The 16,784-nt window shown below is 45.7% G+C and overlaps 1 protein-coding gene across 5 annotated transcripts in view; it reads left to right on the top strand.

Annotated features, from left to right (window-relative positions):
• KCNIP3 (potassium voltage-gated channel interacting protein 3) overlaps nt 1-16,784 on the top strand; it is a 122,507-nt gene that overhangs the window by 90,595 nt on the left and 15,128 nt on the right. The window lies entirely within an intron of this gene.

The following is a 16,784-nucleotide window of genomic DNA, read 5'->3' as shown; positions in this document are numbered from 1 at the left end:
GTAGTTTGGGTACCATATGATGGTCACTGCAGACAAAGGGCTACAGAGACACGTGGGAGTCATAGTCCGAAATACAGTGGTACCTTGGTTCTCGACCTTAATCTGTTCCGGGAGTCTGTTTGACTCCTGGAACGGTTTGAAAACCAAGGAGCGGCTTCCGATTGACTGCAGGAGCTTCCTGCACTCAATTGGAAGCTGTGTCAGATGTTTGGCTTTCAAAAAATGTTCACAAACTGGAACACTCACTTTGGGGTTTGCGGCATTCAGGAGCCAATTTGTTTGACAACCAAGCCATTTGACAACCAAGGTACCACTGTATATGAAGAATCACAGTTTGTGGAAGACCGGTTTAGTAACTGCAAGCCTGTAGGAGACAATAATATATATGGCTTTTTGGAGAGTTAACATAAGAAGAGCCTGGTTGCTGTTTCAGGCCGAAGGGGGCCCCTCTAGTCCAGCATCCTGTTCTCACAGTGGCCAACAGAAGCCCCCGTGAGAGTCACGCAAGCAAGACACAAGCGCAGCAGGAGGGCTCTCCCTGCTTGTGATTCCCAGAAACTGGCATTCAAAATACTTAAGCAACATTAATTGGGCAGATCTCAACTGGGTAGTTTGTAATGGCTGCTGGGAATTGTAGCTCTGTGAGGAGGAAACTACAGTTTCCAGAATTCTTTGGGAGAAGTTATGTGCTTTAAATGTGCATTGAATGTGCTTTAAATGTGCATTGAATGTGCTTTAAATGCATGGTATGGCTATCCCAGGACTCCATCACAAGATTCCTTACAACACCTCTGTTGGTTGATAATAATACAGTAGAACCTTCGCTTACGTTACCCTTGGGTAACGTAAACTTCGGGTTGCGAAAGTGGCAAACCTGGAAGTATTATTCTGGGTTTCGCCACTCACGCATGCGCAGAAGCGCTCTATGCACCACTCACACATGCACAGAACAGGCACCTCTGGTTGCGGAAACCTCGGGATCCGACCGGCATTCCGAACAGATCCCATCTGTAATCGGAGGCACCACTGTATAATAATAATAATAATTTATTATTTATACCCTGTCCTTCTGGCTGGGTTTCCCCAGCCGGATGGGCAGCTCCCAACAGAATATTAATAATAATAAAGCGATAAAACATCAAACATTAAAAACTTTCCTAAACAGGGCTGCCTTCAGATGTCTTCTAAAAGTCAGATAGTTGTTTATTTCCTTGACATCTGATAGGAAGGCATTCCACTGAGAAGGCCCTCTGCCTGGTTCCCTGTAACCTCCCTTCTCACAGAGAGGGAACCGCCAGAAGGCCCTCAGTGCTGGACCTCAGTGTCCGGGCTGGATGATGGGGGTGGAGTCGCTCCTTCAGGTATACTGGGCTGAGGCCATTTAGGTCTTTAAAAGTCAGCACCAGCACTTTGAATTGTGCATGGAAACATACTGGGAGCCAATGTAGGTCTTTCAGGACCAGTGTTACGTGTTCTCGGCAGCCGCTCCCAGTCACCAGTCTAGCTGCCGCATTCTGGATTAGTTGTAATTTCTGGGTCACCTTCAAAGGTAGCCCCACATAGAGTGCATTGCAGTAGTCCAAGTGGGAGATAACTAGAGCATTTACCACTCTGGCAAGACAGTCTGTGGGCAGGTGGGGTCTCATCCTGCGTACCAGATGGAGCTGGTAGACAGCTGCCCTGGGCACAGAATTGACCTGCGCCTCCATGGACAGCTGTGAGTCCAAAATGACTCCCAGGCTGCGCTCCTGGTCCTTCAGGGGCACAGTTACCCCATTCAGGACCAGGGAGTCCCCCCCACCCGCCCCCTGTGCCCCCAAAACAGTACTACTATCTTGTTGACCCATCATTATCATCTCCATATGCCCAGTGGGGTGGGGCTGAAACAGGGCATCTCACCTTAGGCCCATGTGTGAGTTGATGGCAGAGGCAAGAGTTGAATCAAGGGCTCCCTGGCTCCCTCTCTTAGGCACTTTTGCAGCCAGAGAGTTCGACATGCATCAGGGGCACCCCTTGGGGGTCTCTTGCTTTTTGGCACATGTTCTCCATTGGCTAATCATATTTCCCCAGGAATCTCCATGTATATATTTATCCACACTGCTCCGACACCCGGGAAAATGCAGAGGCAAGAGGTATCAGTAACCACAAAGTCATCTTTGCAGCCGATAATAAAATATTAACCAAGGAGGAAAACCTGCTTGCTTGCATCTTAAACCAAGAAACTGAATCTCTTCTTTCCTGGACCCCTCAAGGATGACAGTTTCTCCCCTGCCTCTGTGATGCCTCTTTCCCTCTGCACCTTGGCAAGAGTCCAGGAAGGTCCAGAAGGCAGGAGAAGGAGGGAGGGAGGGACCAAGGAGGGAACTGGAGAGTAGAGAAACCCCAGACATTCTCTACCCCCAAACCCTTCTGGGTGGCAGGAAGGAGGGAGACGTGTGTGAGAACAGCTTGCCCCTAGATGGAACATCCCATTGCTGAGTCAGCAGTTTCAGCCATCTCTCAGGGTGGGTTTAGCACGGCGGCAGCTTAGTCCTATTTTTAAAATATGCTCACAGTTGCTGCATCATTGTCCCAGGCTTGCTCTGACCTTGCTCAAGGGAACACATTACACGCTGCATCTCAGTTTCTGGTTAAAGATATATAATCATAATAAATCTGCTTGACAAGAGATGGCCCTATACTGAGGTGAAGATTTAAGACACCTTTAGGGTGGCCAGATGGGAGGCTGATGACTAGGATGGCGCATGAATTGCTTTGCTGGGCAAGAGCAAGGAAAGGTCCATGAGGACCAGCCTCCTGGGAAGGCAGGGTGCATCTCTGGCCAGTTATTCCCAGCGCCAGATGCACAGAGCTATGCTGCCTGGACAGTCAAGATGCAGACAGCAAGCTTACCCTTTGAGCCAAGGGTTAGAAGCTGAGGAATGGGACAAAAAAGACTATAAATCACTCTTTCCCCACTTGGTGCCATCAAGTTGTTTTGAACTACAGCTCCCATCAGCCCCAATGCGAGTTGCAGACCAAAACATTTGGTGGGCACCTTGCAAAGCCTTCCCCTCAAAAAACCCAACAACTGCTCCCAAACTCCCCAAATTCCTATATGGAACCAAACGGTGCCTATCGTCTCTGTAGCCGTGCATCTTTTAATTGGGCTTTTCTAGGTATAGAATGTGAAATCTTTTCAAGCGGACTTGGGGGTGGAGGAGGTGAGGAGCCTTGCAGAAACAAAGATGTTCTCCTGCTCATTTCAACCTCTCTGCCCGTTCTCCTTGCTGCACTGTAACTAAGTGCAGAACTCCATCATGGGAGATGCAGAAAAAGGCAAACAAAAGGATAAGGGGCTGGAGCAAGTCCCCTGCAAGGAAAGGTTAAAAAAAGTGGGTCTTTAAATTTAGCCGAGGGTGAGTAAGGGTGAGGGGGACATGATAAGAGTTGCATATAATTATCCATGGTCTAGAGAAAGTGGACGAGGAGATACTTCTCTTCCTCTCTCATAATGCTAGTAGAACTCTGGGACCTCCAATGAAGCTGATGGTTGAAATATTCAGGATAGACCCCAAAAAAGTACTCCACACAACACACAGTCAAATGCGGAATTTATCGCCACAAGACGTAGGGATGGCCCCCTACTTGGACAGATTTAAAAGGGCCTTAGATGAATTCATGGAGGATGAAGGGCTGGCCTTGTTCACTGGCCAGGAAGGCCATCTCCTTCCTGCCATGTCAAAGGCCTCTGCATGCCAGTGCTGGGAATCACAAGGAGGGAGAGGTTTGTTGTGCTCAGGTCCTGCTGACAGGCTTCCCTTTGAGACTCCTGGTTGGCCACTGTGAGAACAGGATGCTGGACTAGATGGGCCTTAGGCGTCACCCAGAAGAGCTCTGCTGATGGGCTTGGGCACAGGGTGCCACCTTCATTCAAATCCTTCCTTGGGATCTCTCTTTTCTGCATGATCTTTGCTTACCCACTGTCTCCATTCAACCAGCTCTCAGTGTGTGCCATGGCATTTCATAGAGTTGGAAGGGATCCCGAGGGTCATCTAGCCCAACCCCCTGTAATGCATGGGGCTCTACCAACTGAGCCATCCAAGCGGTTTGTCCACATACTTCCTGCTTTTCTCTCTGTGTCTATTCCTCATTGTCTGCTTTAGGTCTTAAGCTCCTTTTGAGCAGGACTTCCTGAGTTTCCTATGAAACTCAGGTAGGCACTCTCTGCTGATGGAACAGTCATTATAACATAATCGTAGTAATTTGCTTTTCAGTGATTCCTAGCTGAATGGGAACCTGGGTACCTTAAGGACAGCTTCCTTCCATATATAGCTTCCCTCGCAAGCCACAGTGTCCTCTAAGTGGATCTCTGCTTCCACCTTTGGACATTGGGCTGGGGGCTACAAGAAATAGGGCCTTCTGCTTTGCTGTAGGGCCTGAGGAGGCCAGATGACCTTGCACTTTAATGACCTTGAGAAAATGGGAGAAATCTTTCCAGTGGCTGAAGATAGTCCATCAGTGCTTCTCTTATGGCTGGGCCTGACTTAATTCTGCCCTAGATGTATTGTTTTCCTTCATGCTTGTTGGTCTTTCTTTGCATACAATATAATCCCAGTCTATAGGCAATCATATTTTAAAATGAGGTTCTGAAGAGCAGCTCTACCTGACTTCACATATATTGTTCTTACAGCTCTTTTAGGACAGCCTTCGCCAGCCTGGTGCCCTCCAGATGTTTTGGACTCCAACTCCCATCAGCTCTACTGACAGAGCCATCTTCCCATCAGCTCCAGCATTCTTTTGTCCATGCTGGCCAGGACTGATGGGAATTGTAGTCGAAATATCTGAAGGGCATCAGGTTGCCAAAGGTTAGAAGGCTGCAGAAACAACCATGCAGAATGCAAAAGGCACATCTCAACACTGACCAGGGCTGATGTTCTGGAGGACACAAGTTTACAGAAGGCTGTTCTGGGGCATAATCGGTAATTGTATTCCAGGCTGTCTTTTACAATCTAGTACCCCACCGGCTCAGGAGGCCTTCACACAAAGAAATTGTTCCAGGGCTCAACAGCATCCTCTTCCTAGTCCTTTTCCAGTGCACATGCTTTGTTCAGGAGCAGGGGTGCCAACTTCAATAAAATATTGAGGGGGGCAGGTAAGCTTCACCCCACATGATCAATCACATGATGTGGCACACACACACCATTTGAATGGCAGCACTCATCAACATGGGGGGGGGCTGGCCCCCTCAAATATTTATTGTGGGGGAAGAGTTGGCTGCTATCCTCAGAAATCACTTCACCTCTGAGCTTGAGTGAGTAGAATCCAGTCAAGGGAGAAGTGGCCACAGGTTGCCTGATCCCTCTAGCAGCCCCAGCCAGTGGGCATGCAACCCATTGAGGGCAATGGCGGTTATGGTGTCTCATCCTTTGGCAATCCCTCTGCAGTTCCACGTGGAACTGGATTATCCTGTAAATCCACAAATTATTTTGCAATCTGAACAAAAACAAAAAACAACCCACTTAGGATTTATGTGGGGTGTCAACAGCATTTATGGTGCTTCTTATATGTTTCCTTGTGGTGATCTTCACATGAGGCCTGCAAGGGGGCCTCTCCCAAACTGGTGCCCTCCAGATTTTTTGAGTACAGCTCCCATCGGCTTCTGCCAACATGCGGGTAACCAGCAGCAGGAAGCCCTGAAATGGAGTGTTTGGGGTTGGGGTGCCAGAAGCTTGGGATCCAGAGGATCTGAAGCCACACACGTCCCACAAAGTCCTTCACCTGGGCCAGCCTGGAGTTGGTATGCAAAAAGTAAAGCGTGGCGAGCCACTTCTTTCTATGCACATGCGTGCATTCCTTCTGTCCTGTGCAGCAGACAATGGATCTGCTTCCCTGCTTCTCACAGCTCTGCCGATCTCCAACCCAGGGAGTTTCCTCATGTCTTACAAAACAGCCTTAACCATGACAACCGACTGATAAACCTCTGTGCAAGTGTCGCACCAACAAATCAGGATGGCGGCTCAGTTAACAGGTCCTCTGAAGGAGCCTTTGAGGCTTGAGCCAGGTTGCCTCTGGGGCGGCACAGAACCAGATCTCCTCCTCTCTCCAGCTGGAATACCAAGGTTGCTGCTCCTGGCTCTGGCACCGTCCATGGTAATAAAGATCCTGCAATTAGAACTTAGTGAGCAATTCTGTTGACAGAGCACAAGATGCATTAGGATCGTGCTCCTTCTCTCACGGCTGGGTTGATCCTGCAGACATAGCAAAAATAATGAGTAGGAAAGATTTAATCATCCACAGAAGTCTTTCCTCTGGACCTTGAGTCTGAGTCGAGCCTTCCCTGGAACAAATAATTACTGCGGAAGATCTACTTTGACAACAACCTTCAGACTCCTGGAGATCTTGCCAGGAGGGGGAGAGAGATCTCAGTCTGTTGAGTGTCACAGGCTGCCCACCCACCCCATCTAAGTGCTGCTGTTTCGGGGGCTTCAATCGAGTTGTCAGGATGGTTCTGCTGCTTGGGATGGATCCAAAATGACCCCCTCCCCGCAGTGCTTCAGGGCTCATCCTTGCTCCTCTGGAATCCTTGGCTGCCCTGTCCTGCAAGGGGAGGGATCTTTTAGCATTGCAAGGGTAGAAATGATACCCCCATCTCCAGCCTCCTTACCTCACTCACTTTATTATCTCAAAAAGACATCTCTCTACTGAGGTTTCAGTAATATGCAAGTATATTTAGATTGGAATAATTGAGTTTAGGGAAGTTTTTAATGTTAGATGCTTTATCATGTTTTTAATATTCTGCTGGGAGTTGCCCAGAGTGGCTGGAGAAACCCAGCCAGATGGGCGGGATATAAATAAGTAGTAGTAGTAGTAGTAGTAGTAGTAGTAGTAGTTATGGGTTAAGAAGGCTTTTGACTGATAGTTTTTTGAAGTTTTTACACTGCTGTCTTAATTGCAATATGTTTAAATGTTGCTTTGCCTTGTTACTACGTGATACTATTATTGTGAGCTGCCTAGGCTCCCTTTGGGAGATTTTTATTACAGGGCGGGGAAGCATGAGATTTTTATTACAGGGCGGGGAAGCTCAGGGTCTATCTGGCTGCTGACTGAACACAGGCCACTCACCCTCCTCAGACACCCTTCTCACCATCCCTGCTTCATACTCTCTTGGAGTGTTTCTGCCTGGCTGGAATATGCCCTTGAACTCTGACCATTCCTTCTGCTCACCTGGGTAGGGGGTCATAGAAAGAGGCATGTGAATGTGTACAGAACCTAGGTAAAATTTATGTTCATTGCTCTGCCCTTTTTTGCCTCTGGCCCTGAGCACCACTGGCATGTGACCCCTGGAAGGTTGTCCAGAAGGGAATGGAGATAGCTCAGCTGGTGGAGCATGAGACTCTCAGGGTTGAGGGTTCGAGCCCCATGTTGGGCAAAAGATTTCAGCCTTGCAGGGGTTGAGGTAAAAGGCTCTTGTTATCCCTTCCAACTCTATGATTCTATAATTTGCAGACCCCCGAGCCTGCTTTAATTTTACAATCATGATTATGGATATACTGAAACAGACAGGTGAACCAAATGGCAATTTCTGAGAGGTCAGAAGTAACAGTTTAGATGCTGTGTGCATCCTGGACTGCTGTCTATATTTATTCCATCTTCCCAATGTTTCCTTGCCGGTTAATTTTGGAGCATCATGTGATCTTTCACACAATGTAAAAGCCACTTCTGGGTGGGGTATTATTATTATTATTATTTAGTGGAGCCTAGCCAAAGTTTAGCACATATGTCTGTACTAATTATTTCCAGGGTAAAAAATCCACTTTCAACTCTGTTCACTTGGGAAATCGCAGGAGTTTTGCCCAGTAATTTCCCCCCAGTTTGCATGAGCACAACAGCACACTTGTGTGATGAAATGTGGGGTGGTATCCTGCATACAGTTCTTCTCCACCCTTTAACACTTAGCATAACAGGGCAGCATATCAGTTAAAAATTCACAGTTCGATAACTCAACTGGTACCACAGTGTAAAGGGAACATCAGATATCTTGACAGAAGTGCTATCATAACCAGGGAAACTAATGCAATCAACCTCACATCCAAATGCAGCGAGTGCATTTAAACCAAGTGTGCCACTGACAGCACCTAGCGGCTTGGGTCCAAACTTTGACTTGCCTGCTAATCCTCAGGTCTGTCTGCTTGTTTTGTGGTGCCACTACTTAGCTAGCCACACACCATCTTTGTCTTTGATCTTCTCCCAACACAATGAAACTCCTTGTGATTGCTGCAAATGCCCTTCCCTATCTCCTGCTCAACGTCAAAAAAACTAAGATCCTGGCCACTGGGCCCACCACCTCCTGGCAAACAGAAGAGGAAGAAATGGAGGCAGTGAGAGATTTTACTTTCTTGGGCTCCATGAACACTGCAGATGGTGACAGCAGTCACGAAATTAAAAGATGCCTGCTTCTTGGGAGAAAAACGATGACAAACCTAGACAGCATCTTAAAAAGCAGAGACATCACCTTGCCAACAAAGGTCCGTATAGCTCAAGCTATGGTTTTCCCAGTAGTGATGTATGGAAGTGAGAGCTGGACCATAAAGAAGGCTGATCGCCGAAGAATTGATGCTTTTGAATTCTGGTGCTGGAGGAGACTCTTGAGAGTCCCATGGACTGCAAGAAGATCAAACATATCCATTCTTAAGGAAATCAGCCCTGAATGCTCACTGGAAGGACAGATCCTGAAGCTGAGGCTCCAATACCTTGGCCACCTCATGAGAAGAGAAGACTCCCTGGAAAAGACCCTGATGTTGGGAAAGATGGAGGGCACAAGGAGAAGGGGACGACAGAGGACGAGATGGTTGGATAGTGTTCTCGAAGCTACCAGCATGAACTTGACCAAACTGCGGGAGGCAGTGGAAGACAGGAGTGCCTGGTGTGCTTTGGTCCATGCGGTCACGAAGCGTCTGCCATGACTCAACAACAACAACAAATCTCCTGCTCCCTTTTTCTCTCTGTTCCACCCCATCACCCACACCTGGCTCTGACACCTGGCTTCCAGCCGCTTGCTGTTTTCAGGTGGGATTCAGTTGTGTACTGGCAAAGTCAGTTTGTGCAGTGGATTTGATGATCAAGTGTAACAGATTCGCTTCCACCCCCAAACTGCACTTTTTGCAATAAGAAAAGTGGTGGGAAAGTGTAATGGGAAATGTGTGATAATGAATGCTTGATGCAGCTGTAGAAATGAACACATCTGAATTCTCAATAAACAGTGGAGGTCTTCTGAACCTCCCACAAGGTTTATGAAAACAAGTCAGGATGAATCTCAGTAAGCAGTGATGCAAAAATCGCACTTTCTGTGTCTCTCCTTGACACATTAGCTAGAGTGGAGTTCATGGTTTAATGGGAAGCACCCTCTTTGGGTGACAAGGTGTCTTACTTACTTCAAATTGTGGTAAATTTCAAGATCAGTAGGCCAGGGCATTGCATTTTAAGTAACTTAAAATGGTGGGCAGCTTTGGGAGATCATGGATGAGGCCGAGGACAGCCAGTTAGGTGCCACTGCAAGCCCCTGGGGCCCCTGGCCTGTGACCAACCTGGCTGGCTGCTGGTGGCAGCCCTGCAGGAAGAGGCTTGTTGGTACTCTGGGCCACCTGACCAGATGCCAAGTAATCTGGCAGAATTGGTAATCCTGTCCAGAGGTGGCACCTTTGGGAGTTCACCCAGCAGCGCCTTCTGCAAACTTGGAGGCCCCTGCCTGCCAGGAGCACCTTGGTCTGAGGCCACCATTTGTGCATCTGGAAAGTCTTTGCCAGCTTTTGCGTTGCATTGCAGTTCTGTTCCAAGTGGGGAATGGGGGTTTAACTGAGAGGTGCAATGAATGTGAGGCTCTCCCCATGCTGTTTTTCCTTAGACTTCTCATTGCCTTGCTGTAACTCCAGGTTTTGCCCACTTTCCTGGAAATTAAGCTAGAAGAAGGAATATGGAGAGGTCCTTGGCAGCAGGCAGGACAGGACAGAATGAGACTTACTCCCATGTGCACAGGTGATTCCAGACTGAAAATGAGAGGACAATGAACTCCATTGGTTTAGCCCTAATCCCATAACAGTTGCCCATGGCTCTATCATACATACAGTCATCTGATCTATCTTAAAGCCATTTTTTGCTGGCTACTGTCCCACAGCAAGGAGTTCCAAATGTTATTTGCATATAATTTGACTAAGAACTTCTCTGCTGCCTGTCCATTTCACTGGATGAGCCACCCTGGTCTTCCAAGATCAACCCGATCTACCTGAGTGCCTTTTAGCCTTGGGAAGAGATGTGTTGACCTATGGAGTCTTATAGCCGGTGCCATGACAATTACAGCTTATGAGAGGCTGGGTGCCAGAGCGCACAGCAAGCAGAAAGACTTGAGAATCGGTTGTGATTTCCTTTCAGTGACCCTGTGTCCCTGCTTTGCTAGAGGATCCTCCAGTTCTGCACGTCTGTGGGTGGGGTGGCTCTATTTTTAGGAAAGGGATATGAAATTCTTGGCTGGTTGGAGGTCCTTGAAAACGAGACTTGTGGCAGAAAATAATGTGTTATCTGGAGCTATTCTGTGAAGCTGGAGTTCTGGATAGGGATAGATCAGTGGTCAAAGCCTCTGTTTTGCATGCATCAATCTTGGATTGATTTTGAAATCTGTATTTTTCAACCAAATGCGTAAGTATGAGACAGTGGTCTAAACTGGGGCTGCCTTTAGAAAAACCTATTTGTTCTTTCCCTGGTAAGTTTAGATTTTTCATTCATGTAAGCAGTTTAAGTAACAGGTGCTTAGCATAGATTTTCCCTGTCACTGACAGTAGACTTATTGGTCTGTAGTTCTTTAGTTCACCTGGGTCACCTTTTCTAAAGATGACTTTTTAAAAAAAGATTGGAATAATTATTGATCTGAGCCATATTTCAGGGATGATTCCATATTTATCAGTGAGAGTAAATAATTGAGCTAGGGGTTCTGCCCACCAGTCTATGAAAGTCTTAAATAATTCTATTGGTAGACCATCCTGCCCTGGCGACTTGCCTAGTTTAAAACTATTAACCATTCCTCTAATTTCTTTCTCTTTCACCCTTGGCCGCTCCTCTAGTCTGTCCAGTTGTTATCATTGCTCTCTTTTCCATTCAATTCACCTTGCAGGTCATTAAATAGGGATATGAAATACTGGGTCCATTTGGATTCTGCAATTGGTGGAACAACTAAATGGCTGCCAAGTTTCAGGCCTCCATACACTAACAACCAAAACGATGTGTTGTTTTTGTTTTGGATGGAGTCGAGCAACTGGGACCATTTTTGGGAGGCATATTTTTTTCTTTTCGGCCAAAATACAAATATATTTTCGTTTTTCAGCAAGGTAGACAGTTCAGTACGGTTATCTTAGAAAATTTGGCACATTTTCTTTTAAGTTGAAAAAATTCATTGTCGAACCAGGGTCTAGTTCTGTATTTAAATGCCCTGACAATTGGTGGAATGTTGAGTTGTTCAGACATTTTGAAAATTTCACTAAATACTTTCAGAATGTCACTACGAGAATTGATATTCTTTAGTTTAGACAGCACCTGGTTTCTCAAATCAACTGTAAGTTTTTGCCCCACTACCTGACATTCAGAAGACATCTTAAGGCAGCCCTGTTCAGGGAAGTTTTTAATGCGTGATATTTTAGTGTTTTTTGGTTTCTGTGGAAGCCGCCCAGAGTGGCTGGGGAAACCCAGCCAGGTGGGCGGGGTACAAATAATAAATTATTATTATTATTATTATTATTATTATTATTATTATTCCTGAGACCATTTAGTTGGGTCATTTGCTTGTGTTGGCAAAATTTTGTGCTATTCCAATTAGTTGTTTCTAAATTGAAGTTGAAATTTATAGACATCAGCAGTGGTTGGTGATCACTTTCTGTACGCATACCAGTTTTGAAGTCCACTATCAGATTTACAATATCGTAAGGGACGCAGGTGATGCTGTGGGTTAAACCACAGAGCCTAGGACTTGTCGATCAGAAGGTCGGCGGTTCGAATCCCCATGACGGGATGAGCTCCCGTTGCTGGGTCCCTGCTTCTGGCAACCTAGCAGTTCGAAAGTACGTCATGTGCAAGTAGATAAATAGGGACCACTCCGGCGGGAAGGTAAACGGCGTTTCCATGCGCTGCTCTGGTTCGCCAGAAGCGGCTTAGTCATGCTGGCCACATGACCCGGAAGCTGTACGCCGGCTCCCTCGGCCAGTAAAGCGAGATGAGCGCCGCAACCCCAGAGTCAGTCACGACTGGCCCTAATGGTCAGGGGTCCCTTTACCTTTTTAAGGGACCAGTATGTAATCGATGACACTATATCCTCGAGGGGAAAAATATGTGAATTCCCCGTTTCTATCCCTAGCTGTTGAGCCATTCACAATTTGTAACTTAAAATTGTTACACAGCTTGAGCAAACGTGTACCTTCCTTGTTTATAACCTTGTCTCTAGAGAGTCTTGCTATTTTCATTGAATATGCAATATCATCGGAGGTATTCCAATTTAAAGTGGTACGAAATTGTTATCAATTCCCACCCTAGCATTTAAATCACCCGCTATTACTAATGAGGGGTTTGAGTTTCTATCTGTCAAATTTTCAATGTAAGAGTTTAATTGTGACCAATTTTCTACGGAGATAATGTTTGTGGTATTGGGGATATAGACATTTACAAGCAACAAGATATCATTTTTAGTAGTTAAAAGTAGAGCTTGTGCAAATGAAGAGCATTTTTCTAACTATTTGACTTCAAACCTTAGATTGTCTTTAACCAGACAGCAAAACCTGCTTTGCATGCAGAAGGTCCCAGGTTCAGTCCCTGCAATCTCCAGGTAGTGAGACCCCTGCCTGAATCCCTGGGCTGCCATAGGTCCTCTTTTTCCAGGACACGTCCTCTTTTTCATGGGTAAAATGAGAGTTGTCATAGCCATCCATAGTTAAAAGTAGAAGTTGGCAAGTGTGTCCTCTGTGTGGGTGCTTAATCTTTTCTTTCGCTTGCCACTCCTCTGCTCCTCATTGCAAACCTTGGGCTCTGCTTCCCGGCCTCTTCCCCCCTTGGGCGCCACAGGCACATTTACTTTTTGGTGCGCCAATGGCAGTTCTGTGTAATTTTATTGTGGGTTCAGTGCTGCTCAAACACACAGGTTTCATGCAGCATCCACATGGCACTGTCCTCATCAAAATGCCACCGCATATTATTTTTACGTTTAATCTAGATAAATGTTTAAAGAGCAGAAAGGGATTAAATAAGATATGGGGACCACATTTTGATGAGGACAGCATTGGATGGATACTTCAGCAGCTGTTAGCCATAATGGCTATGTTCTCGTTCCACTGAAGGCAGCGTGCCCCTGCACACCAGTTGGTGGGAATCACAAGTGCGGAGATGCTGTTGTGCTGAGGTTCTCCTTGCACGCTCTGCGTAGGTATCTGGTTGGTGCCTGTGAGAACAGGGTGCTCAGACTAGATGGGCCTTTTTGCATGAACACCAGCAAATCCACCATAAGCTGCCATGTGGAAGCCCTCCAAACCACCAACTCTCAAAGAGGCGTTCCTCAAAAACCCAATAAAGTTCAGCCAGAGGCATTTGTGTGTATCATGTAGTAAAACCACCTGTGGCACAAAAGAGGGGTCTCTTCCAAGCCCTGCAACACCACTTCCTGTCCATTGAGGCACACACTCTATTTTGCACTATAGCAGCTCTCCCATATCAAAATGATTTTTTTGTGTCTTTTATACTTGCAAATTAGCATGACAACATTTTAAATGGAATGTGCAACATTGGGGAGACCTCTGAGGTTTCTGAGATGTGTCTCACATTTACCTATGTTTTACCAAATTTTGGTTATAATTAGTTATAAACCGAACTACTGTAGTTTTTACAATTTGGTGTTTATTTCTTCTATTTCTTTTTTCTTTTCTTTTTTTAAAAAACCTTTATTAAATTTCTTTCACTTCTCCAAAGTGCCACGTGCCACTCAGGCCATTTCCAAACATTTTCTTTATAATAAATGCCTACTGTAAAAGCTAAGCCAACACTAAATAAAGATTCCCAAACCTCATTTGGTATCTCCATCTGATGATCTTTTTGTGGGATAACCAGCCTCGTATAACCAAGATGCTAATTAAAGTCTAATTAATGCATGAAGGGGTTAATACCATAGAGTAAGATGCCCTGCTGGGCTTAGCTCTATCCTCTTTCCCTCACCAAGGGAGGAACTAGGTAATCAAGCCTTTGTTCTCTTCCAATCTACCTGAAAAGCTCAGCATGTGAAGAGGTTTGAGCTGGTTGCTCCAGCTCGCCTGCATGGCTCTCACCAGCCATTCTTCAGTTCCTATACTGTACCAATACAGTAATCTAGAAACCTTTACCCCTTTATAACTAAGCTAACTTGCCTTTGCACATTTTCTGAAGCATATGAATCTAAACTTTGGAGAGTTTGTAAGTAAACCATTTCTTTACTTACCAAACGCATGGTTCCCCCCCCCCCCCCGGCTTGGAGAAGAGGGAAACTTTGGAAAGAAACTTTTTCAGGGGACATTTTAGAACTCACCTGGAGGGGCACATATTTTAAAAGTCTAACAGCCTGTATTTCCATGCTTTAGTTTGCTGCATGTTTTGTGATTTTAAATCTCTGCTAATAACATCACGCGCATACGCAGAAGTGGTGAATCGCCACACGCGCAGACACAGGTTGCGTTTGCTTCTGGGTGTGAACGGGGCTCCGGAACTGTACAATGTGCCTGTGCTTCACTCTCCCACTTTCGTTAGTTAATATTTGATAGATAATTTGGTGAGGGCTCCCCCCCCCAAAAAAATGTATTCCCAATTAACCTTTCAAATTCCATTTTTGTTGTTGTTCTTAATTCTTAAATATGTTTTCATTTGTATAAATTGGAACGGGGTGGGGTGGGGAGGTTACTGTTCACATTCATCTAAAATTTGCCAAACATTTTCAGCTATAAACCTAATTACAATAGTTTCCAATGTCTGTGCATCTTAAGAGTTAACTACCATTCATTTCAAGGGCATTGTGCCGCAGAAGTCCTTCCTGGATTGTGCTCATGGGGTCAGATCTCTCTGCCTCCCACTTTCCCCAGTTTTAATGACCACCCACATCTGCCACTTCAGCCAATTCCTACATTTTTATCCTGCTGTTGCTCAAGGAGCTGTGGTTGGTTTACATGGTTCTCCTCCACCTCAATTTTATTACTACAACAGCCTTCGTGGGCGAAAGAGGATTTGAATCTGGGTTTCCCTGGTCCTCCCAGTCTGACATTCTAAGCACTACTCCATGCTGTCTCTTGCCCTGAAAACAAGGTTGTATCTCACCCCAGACACACCCAGGACCTTAAGTCACTCTATTCCCTCCTTGTGATTTTAAAAATAATTACCAGGACTTAATTTGTACCTCAATCTCTCCCTGGCATCAGTTTTCAATTGCAGCGCATAGTGAGTAGTGGACCAAGTGTGAATGGTCCTTGAGCATGTGCAGAGTACATTAATCTCATGGCAGAGTGAACAGTTTCCAGGTCAGAGGGTCAAGTTTCTTGACTTACCTGAATCCCTGGCATCTCTTTTTCTCGAATGTAAACCCTGCCCACTCCACTCCCCCGAACTGCCTGGGTTTGCTAATAAAATTGATCTGCTAATAAAAGAGAGTGAGAGAGATTCTGCAGGTAAAACTGTTTTTGCTTTCCATTAGTTACCCTTAGGAAAATGGGCTGTTTTGACCTTGATTTAATGGAAAAACTTATTATGACTCAGTTTGAAAACTCTTTGAGGCCACATGACGACAGCAGCAGCAGCAGCCGCCGTGTTCGCAGAGCCAGTCCCCTCCAACTCACATTCCCCAATTCCCTGGTGCCTAGTAAGACAAGGATAGTTAAGCATGTGCAACCCCCCCCCCCCGCTCAAAGTAAACAACAGAGACACATCACTTCCATAATATGCCCCTTTGCCATTATGACTATCTTTTAATGCTTGATGAACTTCTTGTAGTCATTTGCATGCTTGGGTAAAATGACTTTTGCCAGAAATGACTCTTTAGAGGTTTGTATGGTCAGAATGCAAAGACCAGACTGGCTGAGTCAGTTTAACCAGTGGTGTTCACAGTATTCTATTGCGGGGAGGGGGGGTGACACATTTTTTTGATATGTGGGCTCTGATCCAAAGGGCTTGCCTGTGCATATACTGACAGAATGGTGTACAGAATCTCACATCAACCCTTAATAGCTAATCACTGGCTGAGCCAATCACTGTATAACCTTTTGACAGAAGTGGATGCAATTTCCAGACATAGACAACATTAGCTAAGTGGATGAAGCCTGTCCAATTTCAAATAGGTGCAAAGTGGGATGTTCCTTCTAAATCTCTCCCCAAAACAGTGTGATTGGACGTGAAAATTGAGGGCACTGTTTGGAAGCTTACACTGTCAATACCAAAACTACACTCCCTCCTCTCCCTCCCTCCATCCTGAGGTCTTTCTTATATGAAGAACTTGGGTGGGCGTGTATATATATCTCCGCAAGCAGACTGTCTGTGTCCCTCCAGATCTCCAAATTGGCTCTGAAGTTCATAAAGAACCAAATTCTGTTAGGGATTATTCAGCGAATTCCCGCTTTGTTTCAGGAAAGACCCGAGTATCCCCAAAGCAACCCACTTAAGTTAGAGATTATGAAAACCAAGTGCACATCCATAATTAATACTACACATTTCTCCTAAAATATTCAGGATAAAAAAGTTTTTTATTGTTTCCCAAGACTTCATGAGAT

Source organism: Podarcis pityusensis (assembly GCF_964106645.2).
Source record: "Podarcis pityusensis genome assembly, chromosome: 8".
NCBI lineage: Eukaryota > Metazoa > Chordata > Lepidosauria > Squamata > Lacertidae > Podarcis > Podarcis pityusensis.
This window is presented reverse-complemented; position numbering and strand designations above follow the sequence as displayed.